Here is a 14,783-nt window from a genome sequence, read left to right on the forward strand (position 1 = left end):
GTGACTTGCCGTGTGACTACTGACAAGTCAGTTCACCACTCTATCCCTTCTTTGTTAGTTTACCAGCTCTTGGAGCCTGTGACATTCTGTGGTATTCAAATTCACTAAGAGCGACCATTTCCTAACAAAATATGTTACAAAGTGATTTTAAATAACGAAAAGGTAAACAATGAACTAGGAGGCATCCTATTGTTTTTGTTAGTTTTATAAATATGTAAAATGAAGGTAACAAAAACAAAACAAAAACTCTTCCAATAAATATGGCATTATATCTTCTCTTAAATCCACCAAGTTAAACTTTAATTGCAAAATAATTTTCTACCTGGGAGTACTCTTCCTTGAAGTAATAGTTTTTCTAAGGAAAATATATACATGATATTACTAAGAGTAAATGTATATATTCGTAGCTTCATGTTTATGTATATGTGTGTATCTGCTAACCAAGCTTCTACTGTGGTTAACTTTACTTCTGAGTAAAATGATTGTCTTTTAATATTTTATAACTGAAAATATCATTTTATATAGATATATATAAATTAGCCACTCAAAAATATATTTAACTATAATATTCTCATCTAGTTTACATTTAAATATAGCATATTTGATTGGGATAGAAATACAGTATTTTCTTGACTGGCCATAAATACCTTATCACTTCTTAATCTTATGCTATCCCCTGCTGGGTACCATAATAGTTCATCACTTTATTAAGTACCTAACTACCTTTACTTTCAGGTTAGTATCAATAATGTCTGGAAGGTAAGAACCAAACATGTGTTCTTTATATTGTTCATATATTAAGAATGTAATTTTTTTTTCTTTCCTTTCTTACATATTCTCCAAAAATAAAGTGCCACAAATGAGCCTAACAAATCTAAGGAGGAGCTTCCTATGAAATAGAAAAAAATGCTATCAACTTAACCATGAATCATAACTACATCACTATTTGTTTTATTTTAATATGGTTGGTCACCAGCTGTATATATGTGTATGTGCCTCAAAGCCTGACTACTTTCTTACACTAAGGATACCCACTGGTAAGAAGGTGAAGCTCTGTTTACAGCTATTGGCACCATTTGCAAATCCAGCTTACATATCAGAAACAACAGCTAAAATGAGAATTATCCTAAAAACAAAAATGAAAAAACTTTGGTCAAGGTTTCATTCTTTCTTTTCAATTATTACTACAATCTTGGCATATACATATATATATATATATTTTTTTTTCTTCAGAGAATGAAAGTAAGGATTACATTTATCCACCAGAATGACACAGACTTGAAATGAAAACAGACTCTAACTTTATTCATTAAATTATAATTATGTTCCACTTGTTTAAAAGCACAATCTCTGAGAAAGCTGCCTGGGATGGAATATTGGTTCAATTATTTACTAGCCATGGGATCATGAGCAATTCATTAACTGACACAAGCCTCAATTTCACCTATAAGGTGGGGAGGATAATGTTATTCAGCCTCAAAAAACAATTGAAAAGTAGGTAACATAATGCAATTTAGTATTCAGTCTACTACTTGGCGTATGGTAACCAGTAACTTGATATTAATATTGTTAACAGTTTCTCATCCATTATGAATAGTCTCATGACAAATGAGACACATTTGTGTCTCACAAAAAGCAAAGTCAGCACCTAAAAACAACACATACTTCAAAGAATTTCCCCATTGTCTAAAACACTTAGCATTAATCCCGCCCCTCTGATTTTAGGAATTGCTTCCTGAGGGAAACTTGGTCAAAAGAATTTACCTGTTGGATGGGCTAACATCATGAATACCTTTATCAGATTTGTTAGGTGCCACCAAGCAAAGAATGATGCCACAGAGAATGGAAAGCAGGATGGAAAGGTTGGAAAAGTAAGGAGGAATATCTGAGATTCCTTGAATGAATATCTTCATTCCCGTGAAGGCCTCTGAGCGGACATCTGTTTCTAAAAGAACTTGCCCTACCCATAGTTCCTAAAAAGGAAAGCCACACGCACTATGTGATTCACCCTAATTGGCTACAGCTTTGAACCACTCATGAACACTCAACCCATATTAAGCCAGTAAGAGTCTCTCAGAGATATTGAATTGCAACAAGAGGTCCAAGCATGTAAAGGTGGAATAACTGGCAAAGAAGCCAGTCTGTGGAGAGAATTGGGGAATGAATCAGACATTCTGAGAAAAGAGAGGGTTGAGATAACATATACCCTTACTCCTCATCCCCAAGAGAAACAAGGGAATGAAAATAAGGTAAAAGGGGTGAGAAGTAGCCACATCTCTCGACCTTTCAAGTCAAGTCCTCATGAGGTCAGGTTTTATCTAGTTTTCTGTTCTGAGACGGCCATCGTTTTGCCTGGCATGTGGTTTCAATAGCGCTTCTATTTCTGTCAGCTAGAGCAGGTTTCTGCATCTTAACTAAACAATTGCTTGTCAAGAAATAAGCCCACTGAAGGCAAGCTTTCCATGAATAATATCAAGTCCAATCTTTGTGTCTAAAGAAACTAAGGGAAACATACAGGTGAAAAATAGACAGATGGAAACAAACAAAAATCACTCCGTCACGCTATCCATTTATTTACAAGGAAATCCTCATATACAAATTTTCCTGGCTCCTGAATATGAATCATAGTCAGCTATTCTTTACTATTATAGGCCAATAGTTTTTACGTTTGCATTTATTCAGTTAATCAAAAATATTACTAGGAAGAAACACAGCAAGGTCCCTTACATCATAGGGTTTGCTGTCATCATAAGTTTACTACTCTACCACCCCTCAAAAAAACAAACAAAAATCATTTAAATAAATGTAACAGAGTAATAGATTAATATTTTTGAAATAACCCTTTTAACAAAACCATAATATTTCCAAACCGGATCTCGTGCTCCTGCTATATTCAGCATGACAACAATCACAATATATTTATCACCCACACCACACACAAACACACATCATTTATTGTGGGGAAACAGTTACCTGTCTTAATTTGTCTTGTTCTTCAAATTGCAGCTGCGGAGCCTAGTACAACCTGGTCTAAAACGTGTGCTCTTTAAATGTGTGCTGACTCAATGAATGAATCCAACTTAAAAACTAAGTTATAGTAAGGGATGCACACTAAAAATAAGTTCAATTTCCACAGTGGATTTTCATGGCTGGTCTTAAAAAGAAATTTCTATTGATGCCTAGGTAGATATTGAGAAGTTTTTGATTTAATAATTAGGAAATGTTTTTTCAGTCCTTACTGGAAGAAAAGTTGACTAGCCATATTCTTATCAGGGGTAAAGTGACTTAGGTAAAACTTCCCTTCAGATGTGCCAGCATACACAGAGATAAATCAGATAGATAGACATCCAAGTCCATTTCTTGAAATGGGGCAAAAATACAGGAATTATTCCATACCACCTTTGTGCTGCTTTACACAAGCAAAGAAACTATGCATCTATGCACTGACTGTATAATAGCCTCTCCCTGAACAAGAACATGAGGAAAGGTTTTCATTCCGTTCATCTTCTTTAAGTTCAGCTTCCTTATGCATAAAATGAGCATACTAATTATATTCCCACCTTACACTGTTTTTATCAGGGCAGAATGAGATAATCTATGTAAAGTGCAGTATCCAGCTCATAATACGCACAAAATATTTAATTTTTAAAGTCACTGAAAATTTATTATATTTTCCAATATTACCATCTATGTCATTTACCTGCTGTTGTAATAATTTTAAGTTATGTTTAAATTTTAATGATGGTTTTTATTATAAAAAAGCACATGTGAGAATAGAGAGGACATTAATACACTAACAAATTAATAAATGGATGAATCTCCCTCCACTAAAAGAAAGATTGGACAAATCAGAGCTCTGAACAAATCAGCTGGTATCAACACAAATGCACTGGCTATATCACAATACAAAAGAACCAGAAATCCATGAATGACCATAGACTTTCCTGGCAAAAAGCAACTATAAAGAGGCAGCAGCTGGTAAAGCCTGGGTCAAAAAGGATCATTTTACTCTAGGGAACAAAATGTCCTGATCTAGACCTTTCCCAATACTTCAGAACTAAATGGCGTGTTGGTAATTTATTCAGGACAAAACAATCCTTCCCAAGTGACAGGTAAAGGAATGAAAATAAGTCTCATGAAAATGTTCAAAAAAACCCGAAGAAACATCTCTAATTGTTTCAGTTCTCACAGATGTAGGATGCAAAATTAGAAGGGAGAAACAGGAATCTTTTCACTCAGTGGGCTCTTTCACCTTCACTGGGCTCAGAAAGGTATGTATCTAATAATAAACGTGTACATGATCACAGCGGTTACAAGTCTATGATTGCACTGAAGCCTCCTGTGCAGTATGCCTTTACATAATCAGTGGATAACAAACACATGGGCTCTCAGGTCAGAGTCTAAGCTTCACCACTTTCCTGCTACATGAACTCAAGCAAGTCATTTAACCCCTACCATGTCCGTTTCCTCAGTTGTAAATGAGGAACAATATTAACTACCTTGCAAGGCTCTTGTGAAGATAAAACGATAGAACGTTATGAAAGCTATCAGGCATACAGCAGGTATTCAATAAATGATGTCTGTTTTTACTGCTTTGTTTGAACATGAAAAGATAGCGTAAGGTGAAAGAGATGCCGTTCAATGGCTGTCCATATTCTCAAAGGCCATTACATTTAAGGTGTTTCTCCTTACACATATTCTATTTTACTTAAGTTATCGATGGCATTTTCCATCACTGAATCAGCAGGTATTTCTCATGGGTGTTTACTTCCTTCTCAGGTACTTAAAACCCAACCTGACCTTTCTGTGAGAGGTAAAGGTCATGTAGACATTAAATTACCCATGTTTATTTCCAGAATTTCCATTAGTTTGGTTTGACATAATTTAGTATTAATATCCGGGTTATAAAACTAATACTAAGAAAGAGATTACATTTAAATGCATTTTCCAGTGGGAAGTGGGATGCATTTCTAATCGTGCTGTCTAGCTACAAGCAAACAAATGGTCATTTGATTCTTTTGTCATTATCATGACGTATAATATCGACCACAGAGATCACTAATGGGTGCCCCCCCCCACACTCAACGTAAACAACAATACAACATGATACATAACAGGCTTTAGAGTTATTAAGAGATAATCACATCCTTGGGACTTTCACTGGGCACAGTAAGTGGCACTGCTAAAACACGATTATCTCTCGATAACAAGGGTACTTGCAGTTTTCACAAAGTGAGAAGAAAAGTCATTACTGTAGGGAAAATGTGCATTTATTTTACTGAAACATAAAGCTGACTATTTAAGCTAACAAGGAGTGGCTCTCCCTGAGATGACGTTATTACACAGTGTAGGAGGCTTCATATCAAGGTGACACAGGCACCATCTCCTTGAAGAGTCTGGCTGGAAGAGCCATTTTCTGGAAGACTAATTTCTAGGGTCTTGTCGACAAGATAAACAGGGCTGGGAGATGCTTAAGGGCCTAGAGATCTATGAATCTATTTAAGACAGAAAGGGGACTGAGAAGAGCAATGGGAATGGCTTATGCGGCTGATCAGTCGTAAGGTTAGGGACTTGAGATTCTGAGCTTCTCAAGTTGTCCTGATGAAACATAATTAGGCCAGCTCACCTGAGGGACTAGAGACATATGTTCCAGTCTCCAGGAGGTCCCAGGACAAACAACCAGTGACATCGAAGAAGGGAATGGTGGCAAGTGGGTTTAGAATTAGGACAGTAGGAAAAAGACACAGGCATGAGTCTTTAGCACTGCTCTCAAGGATGGCAAAAAGTTCATACACAAGATGGAGCTTTACTAGAGGGTTCTATTCAGCAAGAAAACTCTATTCACCTAAAATTACTCGGAACGGTGGTATTTTCTGGTCTCCCTAACTCACAAAAAAATAGACAAAATTTACTCTTCTTGAGTCTCCATTTACTAATCAATAAAATGAGTTTTAAAAAAAGGCCTCCTCAGAGTTACTGGGAAAAGTAAAGAAAATACTGAGTTTGAAAGTACTCTGTAATTATATAACACCCTACATTTGTCAGATATTATTGTTTGGAGAGATTAATTACATAAATATTAAAAATGGGGTGAGAATACAAAATTTCTCAAAAGTTCTGCCAGTGATGTGACCTAAGTTTATTTCTATGAGATAATACTAGTAGAGAATACATAATATTAATAATTATTTTATTGTAATATGCTTGGAACTGTAAGCTTGGCATTTTGGCCCATAAGATACTATCCTCAAAACATCTAAAGTCTTAAAACACGTGCAAAGGTGTTACTGATTTTAGGAGTTTACAGCATAAAAGAGCCAAAAATTCTATTGCTCTAAATCAGTGATTATCAAACAGAGGCGATGTTTCAGCAAAGTATGGAGATATTTTTTTTTGATCGTCACAATTGGGGCATGGGGGTGAGGGTGGTTTGCTCTGGCATCTAGTAGGTGGATGACATGGATATTGCCAGGCGTCCCATGACGCACAGGACCCTGTTCTCTTTAAATACAGACATTTACTGTTATCAGTTAACTCATAATTTGAATGACTTACCTCATGAGGCACCCAACATCTACAATTCAGTGTTGTGAAAAACTACCTCATCAGCCTCAACATCCTAGGAATAGAGATGGAAAATAATTCTCTTCAAATTATTGAAGTCCATATCCAAAGGCAGGCTTTTTGGCCCTTTAAATTTCCATTAAGAATAATTATCAGTTTGGCTAAATCCCATTGTCTTTCCCCTTGGGAAACCACAGGGGTAGAGTCAATGGGTTGGCAATCTGCAAAACCAGAAAATGAAATTTGCAAGGGTTCACCATTATCACGAAAATTCGGCACAGTTGTAATGACAACCTGTCACTCTGCATTCCCAAGTCATATATAACTCCAATGCTTGGCATTCCACCACATCACATTATGTGATGTGATATAAAAATACATTGGACACTTGGAATTTTATATTTCCTATAAGTGCATGCTACTTATCTCAGTTTTACCACCACAGGGGGAACAAAATACCTATATTTCTGCCCAACAAATGGAAGACAAATGAAATGAAGCAAAAATTGCAGAAAGTAACCATAGATGTTAGAGTCCAAATATTTTCACATGGATTACTTCATAAACTTTAAGATGAAATACAGCATGGAATAGTGGATGAGAGTGCAGAATTGGGCTTTCAGAATTCAGATCTCCACTGTCTAGCTGAGTGACCTTCAGCAAATTACTTAACCTCTCTGCGCCTTACTCTCCTTGTGTATTAAACAAAGGTATCATTCCTATTTGCTTCATAGGGCTGCTATGATGATTATATAAATTAATATTTAGAAAATGTTTAGAATCCCTCCTGATACACAGTAAAGGCTAGGACCTCCTTTTTTTCCCTTTTTTTTAAATAAAAAGAAACACCTCGATAAGGCAGAGTGTATTATCCCATTTTACCTGAGAAGTAACGTAAGTTCTATGAGTGTTAGTAACTTTTCCCAGATTCACTCTTTCCTTGAGCTTGCTCAGCACTGCCCTGTTCTCATAGCTGCATGGACCTCAGCGTGCTGTTTGATTGCTGTGTGTGAGAGCTCAACTCCCTGAGCACATATCAAGTACACGGCACACAACTATACGTGATGGGTGACATAATGGAGAGTGGGGTGAAGGAAACAGTCTGGAGGCCTGAGAGTCTCACAATCTGGTCCCTCCAGGCAGAAAATTTGTTCATAGCCATAAGCGGCTTGTATATAATGGAAACCATGGTAAGGGCTCTGAACTCCAATTTCAACCTTGATAAATAAGGATTATAGGGGATCTCAGTTTTCAAAAATATGGTCATAGGACTTCTAGGGGTACACACCATTATTTTTATTTTCTGAACATTTTAATGTAAATCTATGTGTATTTATTTTATGTTTGTGTAAATATTTATATATTTATTTGTATGTTTATTTTCCATTAATGACAAGTTTTCATCTATTTGTATTACTGATATAGGCATTCTTCAGATCCACAATTCGTTAAAAATCCATTAAATTTATAGAAAATGTTAAGTAGACAATAGCAGAGATGGTATGCGGCTATGGTAAGAAATATGATCCTGGTACATAACTGTCCAAAATGTGGGAAATACTGGTACTTGAAAAGGGAAATTCTATATGAATAATTAGATCTATGAGCCTAGAATAAGGAGGGTTTCAAATATTACCCTGCTTTTCACTAGGAACATCAATTTATTCTGGGTTTCTGAAGGAAGAGTACTACTTCCCACCAGTACACTTGAGCATGTGTGTTCTTTTCCATATCTCTTGCTGTGCATGGTCCAGAAAGAGATCTATGTTATGGTTCTTTTCAAAGACAGAAGCATTAACTGCACAACACCGTATCTTGGAAGGCAAAGGCATCCAGAACAAAAGGTAAAGTACAAAGAATGACTTGGTTTTCTTCCTTAAAGGCGGAGAGACTTGCTGATGCAAAAAGACCAGTGCCATCTCAACAAAGGGCTACTGAACTCTAAAGTGAATCTTAAAGCTCAGTATGTATTTACAATACCATCGAATATTTTGTTATTACCATGAAGAATGAAATAGTAACTAAACAGCACAAAGGGGATGAAAGAAGTAATATTTTACAACTTACTGAATTGAGTTACACATACAGTAATTTCCAGGATTGATTCCCTGTCTACTTTTGAAGCAAATAGCCATGAATTTGGAAATCCATGCACAAGTATGTGAAGAATGCAAACATTTTCCTAGTCAGTGGCAAATTTCTTTAGCTTTCTTGAAAAGAAACTTAGCACTTTACACACACAGACATGCACACTTTGATTGTGAGGATTGTGTAATTCATACCAACTTGAAATTTCCCCAGGTCACTATAAATCAGTTATGACTTAACTAAACTCCAGGGTAGGCACTGCTACATTTGAAACCATTTGAAAAATTATCTTGTTGTCCTACATTTTTGTAGATAGGGCTCAATTTCCCCTCATAGTTGCTATATGCTAAAGTATATTTCCTTGATGGTTTCCTTAATCCCCAATTATTTGACCTTTTCACTCTGTACCATGTTACAATTTTCTAAAAAAAAAAAAAGTTCAAATACTGTAGGAGAAATTCCATGTTTTTTTGATAGCATGCTTCTATTAGGAAAAACACACAAAAATAATACTTCTAATGATGTATTTTTATCTCTAAAGTATATAATTGTACTATTAAGTTATATATATGACATTTAAGCACTATCTTAAATGATGTAAAATACATAAATAGAAGTTCTCCTATTTTCCCACCCTCATATGGATATACAGTTGACCCTTGAATAATACAGGTTTGAACTGTGTTGGTCCACTTAATATACAGATTTTTTTCAATAAACATATAGTTTGCCCTGTATCACTGTGGATGTGGAATTCGTGGATATAGAAGGCTGACTATGGGACTTGAGCATCCACAGATTTTGGTGTCTGGGGCAGGTCCTAGAACCAATTCCCTGAGGACCCCAAAGGACAAGTAACTGTATTTGGCTATCATCCAGCATGCATCTGACCACTGGTAAGTCCCTTGTTGTAAAGAAACACCTCAATACAGGAACAATTAAAGGCTTCCAATTTTGGCCATTTCAGAGTAATGAGCACCACACTTACTTTAGTCTTATAAACTGCTATAATAGTGAACAAAATACTGAGGAAACTGTTTCCAGGTGTTGGACAACAGACAGCACGAGGCTGATCTTTGAGAGGAAAGAAGCACGCGATGTCAGCTCTTCACGCATCCCGACTTGACTTCTGTGGGCACCTTCCCAACCACAGCAAAGGGAAGTGATGGCCACACTGGAAACGTGGTCTCGCCGGGTAAAGTAGAGACTGGAGTTTGGGGCTATTTGGAATTTAGAATTCCCAGGGTAGGTAATGAAAAGGAGGGAGCTGCACAGAGAAGGATCTGTTGACATCTGTACAGGGGTCCACGTGAGCTGTCAGCTAAAAACTAAAATGCACATGCCAAGGGCAAGATTCCACAAGGCCTGGCAGAGAACAGACACTGGGGCAGCTTGAGATGAACATATACCATCGTTCTCCCAGGGCTGGAGATGTGGAAGATCCAAAAGCCAGAGTAGAAAAAACTTGATGAACACCCCAGGTATTCAACTGAGACCCTCAAAAGGTACACTCTTAAATTTACTGAGAACCTCAAAGAGCTTTTACTTGTATGGGTTATGTATATCATCCTTACCATATTAGAAATTAAAGCTGAAACTTCTAAAAGTAGTAATTCCCTTAACAATCAGTATATTACACACTAACATAAACAACATGCCTTATGGAAAAATAACTATATTATCTGAAGAAATAGTGAGAAGAGTGGTATGTTGGTACATTTTCACAAATTGTGTTCATGTCAGACTCAATAGCAGATTTACTGAATTCTCCTATTTGTCTCTGCATTCAGTCTTATTTACGTGTTATCACATGCCAGGCAGCCTCTGAAAAACTCCACTGTACATCTGTGAAAGACTGAGAGTGACAGGCAAATACCATCTTAGTATTATAATAAAAATAGCTTGGATCTGACCGGCCACCTGAAAATCTTGGTTATCGCCCTGACCAGGGTTCCCTGGATCAGACTTTGAGAACTACTGTAAGAGGATGCCTTGGAAGCAACACCTCACTTAAACAGAGAGATAAAAAGAAAGAATAAGAGAGATAAAAAGAACGAATAAGAAAATACGTATGAGCAAAATTTGGGGGGGGGGGTGGTTTTCATAAAGCAATTTCAGCTTAATTTTCTCTTCTACAGAGTAAATAAAAGATCTCTGCTTTGCAGGGGAATCACTCTTTGTGACTGTTTTCAGGGTTGGGGGTTCAGTGAGGGTGGGCTGAGAGGAGTGGGTAGGGATTGGGTAACGCAGGCTGGTTCATCCCCCTGGAAAAGCGCCTGGGTCCAGAGAACACGTAAGACGCAAGCAGATCCAAACACTTTTTTCCCTGAGTTTAATCTATGGACTTTTGAGGGCAGGCTCAAGGTTCTCAGGAGCCACCTACCTCTGTCCTGGCAACAGCCTGAGAGAAGCAGAGGTGAGACACACAGAGAGACACCTACTGAGAGCACAGTGTGAACCCCTGGATTCAACTAGGCCTAAACTGAATCCAGGGAATGTCAATTATACAATTAAAACTGAAAGCAAAAGACAGTATCTGGAAGAAAGCACATTCCTGGCCGAAATAGAGAAAGCCTCAACTTAAGTTAGTGTCTTATGCTTCTGGACTAGAAAATGGGAAAGTTCTGATAAAGTTCATGCCACAGAGAATACGTACATCTGGTGTAGTACATAATGTGTGTGTGTGTGTGTGCGTGTCTGTCTGTCTTAAGAGAAAAATACTACAGATACATTGTCTATTTTCTCCATCATTCCTCTCCTCTGCCCCCACCTTCTGCTCCAAAAACTTAAGCTTTCTGAGCCAGGCCAAAACTGAGGCCCTGGAACTCCACACCATACTCTACACAGTGCTTCTCAACTCAGCACAATATTGTCCCTTCCCTACCAGAGGAAAATGGACAGTGTCTAGAGACATTTTTGATTGTCATGACTTGTGGAGGGGGTGTTACTGGCATCTAGGGGATAGAGCCCAGGGATGCAGCTAAATATCCTATATTGAACACGACAGGTCCCCAGAACAAAAAATTATCCAGTCCAAAATGTCAACAGTGCTAAAGCTGAGAAGTTCATCTCAAGGAAATAACGTTGGTTTGAGAATTTCTGTTTTTCTAGGCTAGCACTCTCTGAATTGCCAGTGTACTACCTAGATTTCTAAAAACACCCAGACAATATTATTCAGCCCAGTATTAAACTTTACTATTTCCCGAAGCTGTTTGTATTCATACTGTATTGTTCACAAACTATTTTAATTCGAGTCAATGCACTAATGAGAGTATACACAGATACATGAGTGTATATGTGCTTGCTTATTCAAATCACGGTTTCAATGCCATAGTTACTTTGACCACAATGTGCCAGGACAAAAAATAAAATAAAGCATCAAAGAAACAATTTAATGGATGGACTATGTGTTTAGCTTCAAAACATGTTCATTTGGTTTGAGGCACACCCTGACAACAAAAAGAATGGGTGATCATCACTACCGAGGAGCTCTGAGAAATGGAAGAAAAAGAGACATCTAAAAGTCTATACACATAGACTTAATATAAGTTGAAGCAGAATGACACTTCATGGGAAAACTCTGAGCTTTTGTTTACCAGCTTCCATGAACCTCCAGGAGACCACGGCATGCAAATATGTTCTCCCAGATCCCACAGTTTCCATCCATTTCAAAATCCTCTCCTGGCTGTCTTTCTCTCTCCTTGTCATTTACAGTCTGTGCCCCAGAGACAGGCTAACGGGGCTTGATTTTGTTGCCTCAGCCAGCATTCCTATAGGACTCTTCATCCTGTAATCATCATTGTTCCAGCAGTGCATGTCTATGAAATTAACATGGAAGAGATTGATTCTTCAGGTATGTGCTTGCTGCTATTGACAGTCAATCCAGATCACTCCCTCTGAGGCAAGACAGCTCAGGCACAAAAAATACCTTTGCTTATCAAGCTGAGGCTCTGTGCCGGTGAGATGGCAATTTTGGGCCCATATGACAGCAGTCAGAATGAGCTAGGGCGCTCAGGAGACTGAATTTTGGTAACCCTGCAGTATTCCATTAATCTGAAATCCACCAATCTGAGACCTCAAATTTTTCTCCATTTTAAAGCTCTGATCCATTTACAACATTACATAAACACAGCTAGTACCTCAATTAAAAAAAGACATTGCTGGCAGCATGTTTCAGGCATTTAGATTTTCAGTATCTTAGGATCTAAATTTTGTTTTTCATTTTAAAATATATATTTATTGTGGTAAAATAAATTTAAAGTAAAATTTGCCATTTTAACTATTTTTCAATGTATGATTAAGTGGCATTAAGTTACATTCACAATGTTGTGCAAACATCACCACTATCCATCTCTAGAACTTCTTCATCATCCCTAAAAGAAATGTTATACTCATTAAACAATCACTCCTCAGTCCCTGGTAACCTCTATTCTACTTTCTGGTGCTATGAATTTGTCAATTTTAGGACCTCAGATAAGTGGAATTTTCTATGAAAATTTATCCTTTTGTGGGGCTTCCCTGGTTGCACAGTGGTTAAGAATCTGCTTGTCAATGCAGGGGACACGGGTTCAAGCCCTGGTCTGAGAAGATCCCACATGACTCGGAGCATGTAAGCCCGTGCGCCACAACTACTGAGCCTGAGCTCTAGAGACCGTGAGCCACAACTACTGAGCCCGCATGCCTAGGGTCCGTGCTCCGCAACAAGAGAAGCCACCACAATGAGAAGCCCGCACACCGCAACGAAGAGTAGCCCCTGCTCGCTGCAACTAGAGAAAGCACGCACGCAGCAAGGAAGACCCAAGGCAGCCATAAATAAATACATACATACATACATACATAAAAATATCCTTTTGTGTGTGACAGATTTCACTAGCACGTTTTCAAGGTCCATCCATGTTACAGCATATATCAGAAGTCCATTCCTTGTTAAGGTTTGATAATATTTCATTATATGGATATATTACATTTTGTTTACCCATTCATCTGTTGAACATGTGGGTTGGTTTTACCTTTTGGCCATTCTGAATAATGCTGCTAATATCATAGGTGTAAAAGTATCTGAGTCCCTGCTTACTATTTAAATTTTGATTCATTTTTGCTCATTAAAAAGAAAAAACTACCTGACAGCTGTAAAGTGTTACAAAGTAAGATAATCTAGTTTTCTTTTTTTTTTTTTTTAATGTGATCTTATGTGACTTCTTGTGGCACAGGCAGAGATAATTTTTACAAATACGAACACTGCCACTTGGAGAACTTCAGTTATTTTCCAAAGCATATACAACAAATAAGTACAGTTGTTGGTAATATTCTTTCATCTTTCTATAGCCACCCAAAATACCTGGTCCTTATCAGCAGATCACGAACATGGACTTTGAAGAAACAAATAATAGTCCATTTCAAAGCAGCTCACTACATCTTTGGTTAAGTTAAAGTGAAGGTCAAATCACTTCACTATATATCATAAGACACTTCTCTCTCTTTTACCACAAACAGCCAAGTGACAGAGCAGAGCTAGATATAATGATTCTGAAGTTTATGTGACCACAAATGTCCTTCTTAACCATGTCAATATATTAATTCCATAGTTCCATGAATGGAAAACTGAGATACTAGGTTGTATAAAACCACGACTTCAGAGGCAATCTAGCTGTGACGAGGCTAAGAACAAAAGGAACATAAGTTTAAAGTTGATATAAATAAAAATACTAACAAAATAACGGTACTGAAAACACAGATTGCTAAATGTTACAATAACTGCACACCCAAGAATGAAATTTTGGAAACCTTATTTTAAGAGAGCAGCTCTTCTAATTTAAACAACTGCAGAACTCTACATTTTTAAGATGTTTACTAAGTCTTGGTCACTCACGTAATATTACTTTATTGAACTCTCATGGCCGTTCTTTGGGGACAAACTGTTATTTCCATTTAAAGCTAAGAAAACTAAGAGTTTCAAATAACTCTCATGGGGGCACATGGCTAACGGTGGAGGTGAACTTTGAACCACAATCTATGTGACTCCTGAGATAAAGCTTTTTATGACTGTGCTATCTGCAATTGGTCCAAACCACATTTCACAACGGGGACAATGCTTCAAGCAAATATGCGTTTATGAGGGAGATAAGAATTAA

The 14,783-nt window shown here is 37.3% G+C and overlaps 1 protein-coding gene across 3 annotated transcripts in view; it reads right to left on the minus strand.

The window, feature by feature from the left end:
• Positions 1–14,783, minus strand: part of CNTN4 (contactin 4) — a 956,080-nt gene that overhangs the window by 717,369 nt on the left and 223,928 nt on the right. The window contains exon 1 of one of the 3 annotated variants that reach the window (XM_068558508.1): positions 6,556–6,596. The exons of the other annotated variants lie outside the window; for them this stretch is intronic. The gene's annotated coding sequence lies outside the window, so the exon portion shown is untranslated. Of the gene's footprint in view, positions 1–6,555; positions 6,597–14,783 lie in introns of those variants that run through there. 3 annotated transcript variants of the gene reach the window in all.

The sequence above is a fragment of the Eschrichtius robustus genome, chromosome 12 (assembly GCF_028021215.1).
Source record: "Eschrichtius robustus isolate mEscRob2 chromosome 12, mEscRob2.pri, whole genome shotgun sequence".
In the NCBI taxonomy this organism is placed as follows: Eukaryota; Metazoa; Chordata; class Mammalia; order Artiodactyla; family Eschrichtiidae; genus Eschrichtius; species Eschrichtius robustus.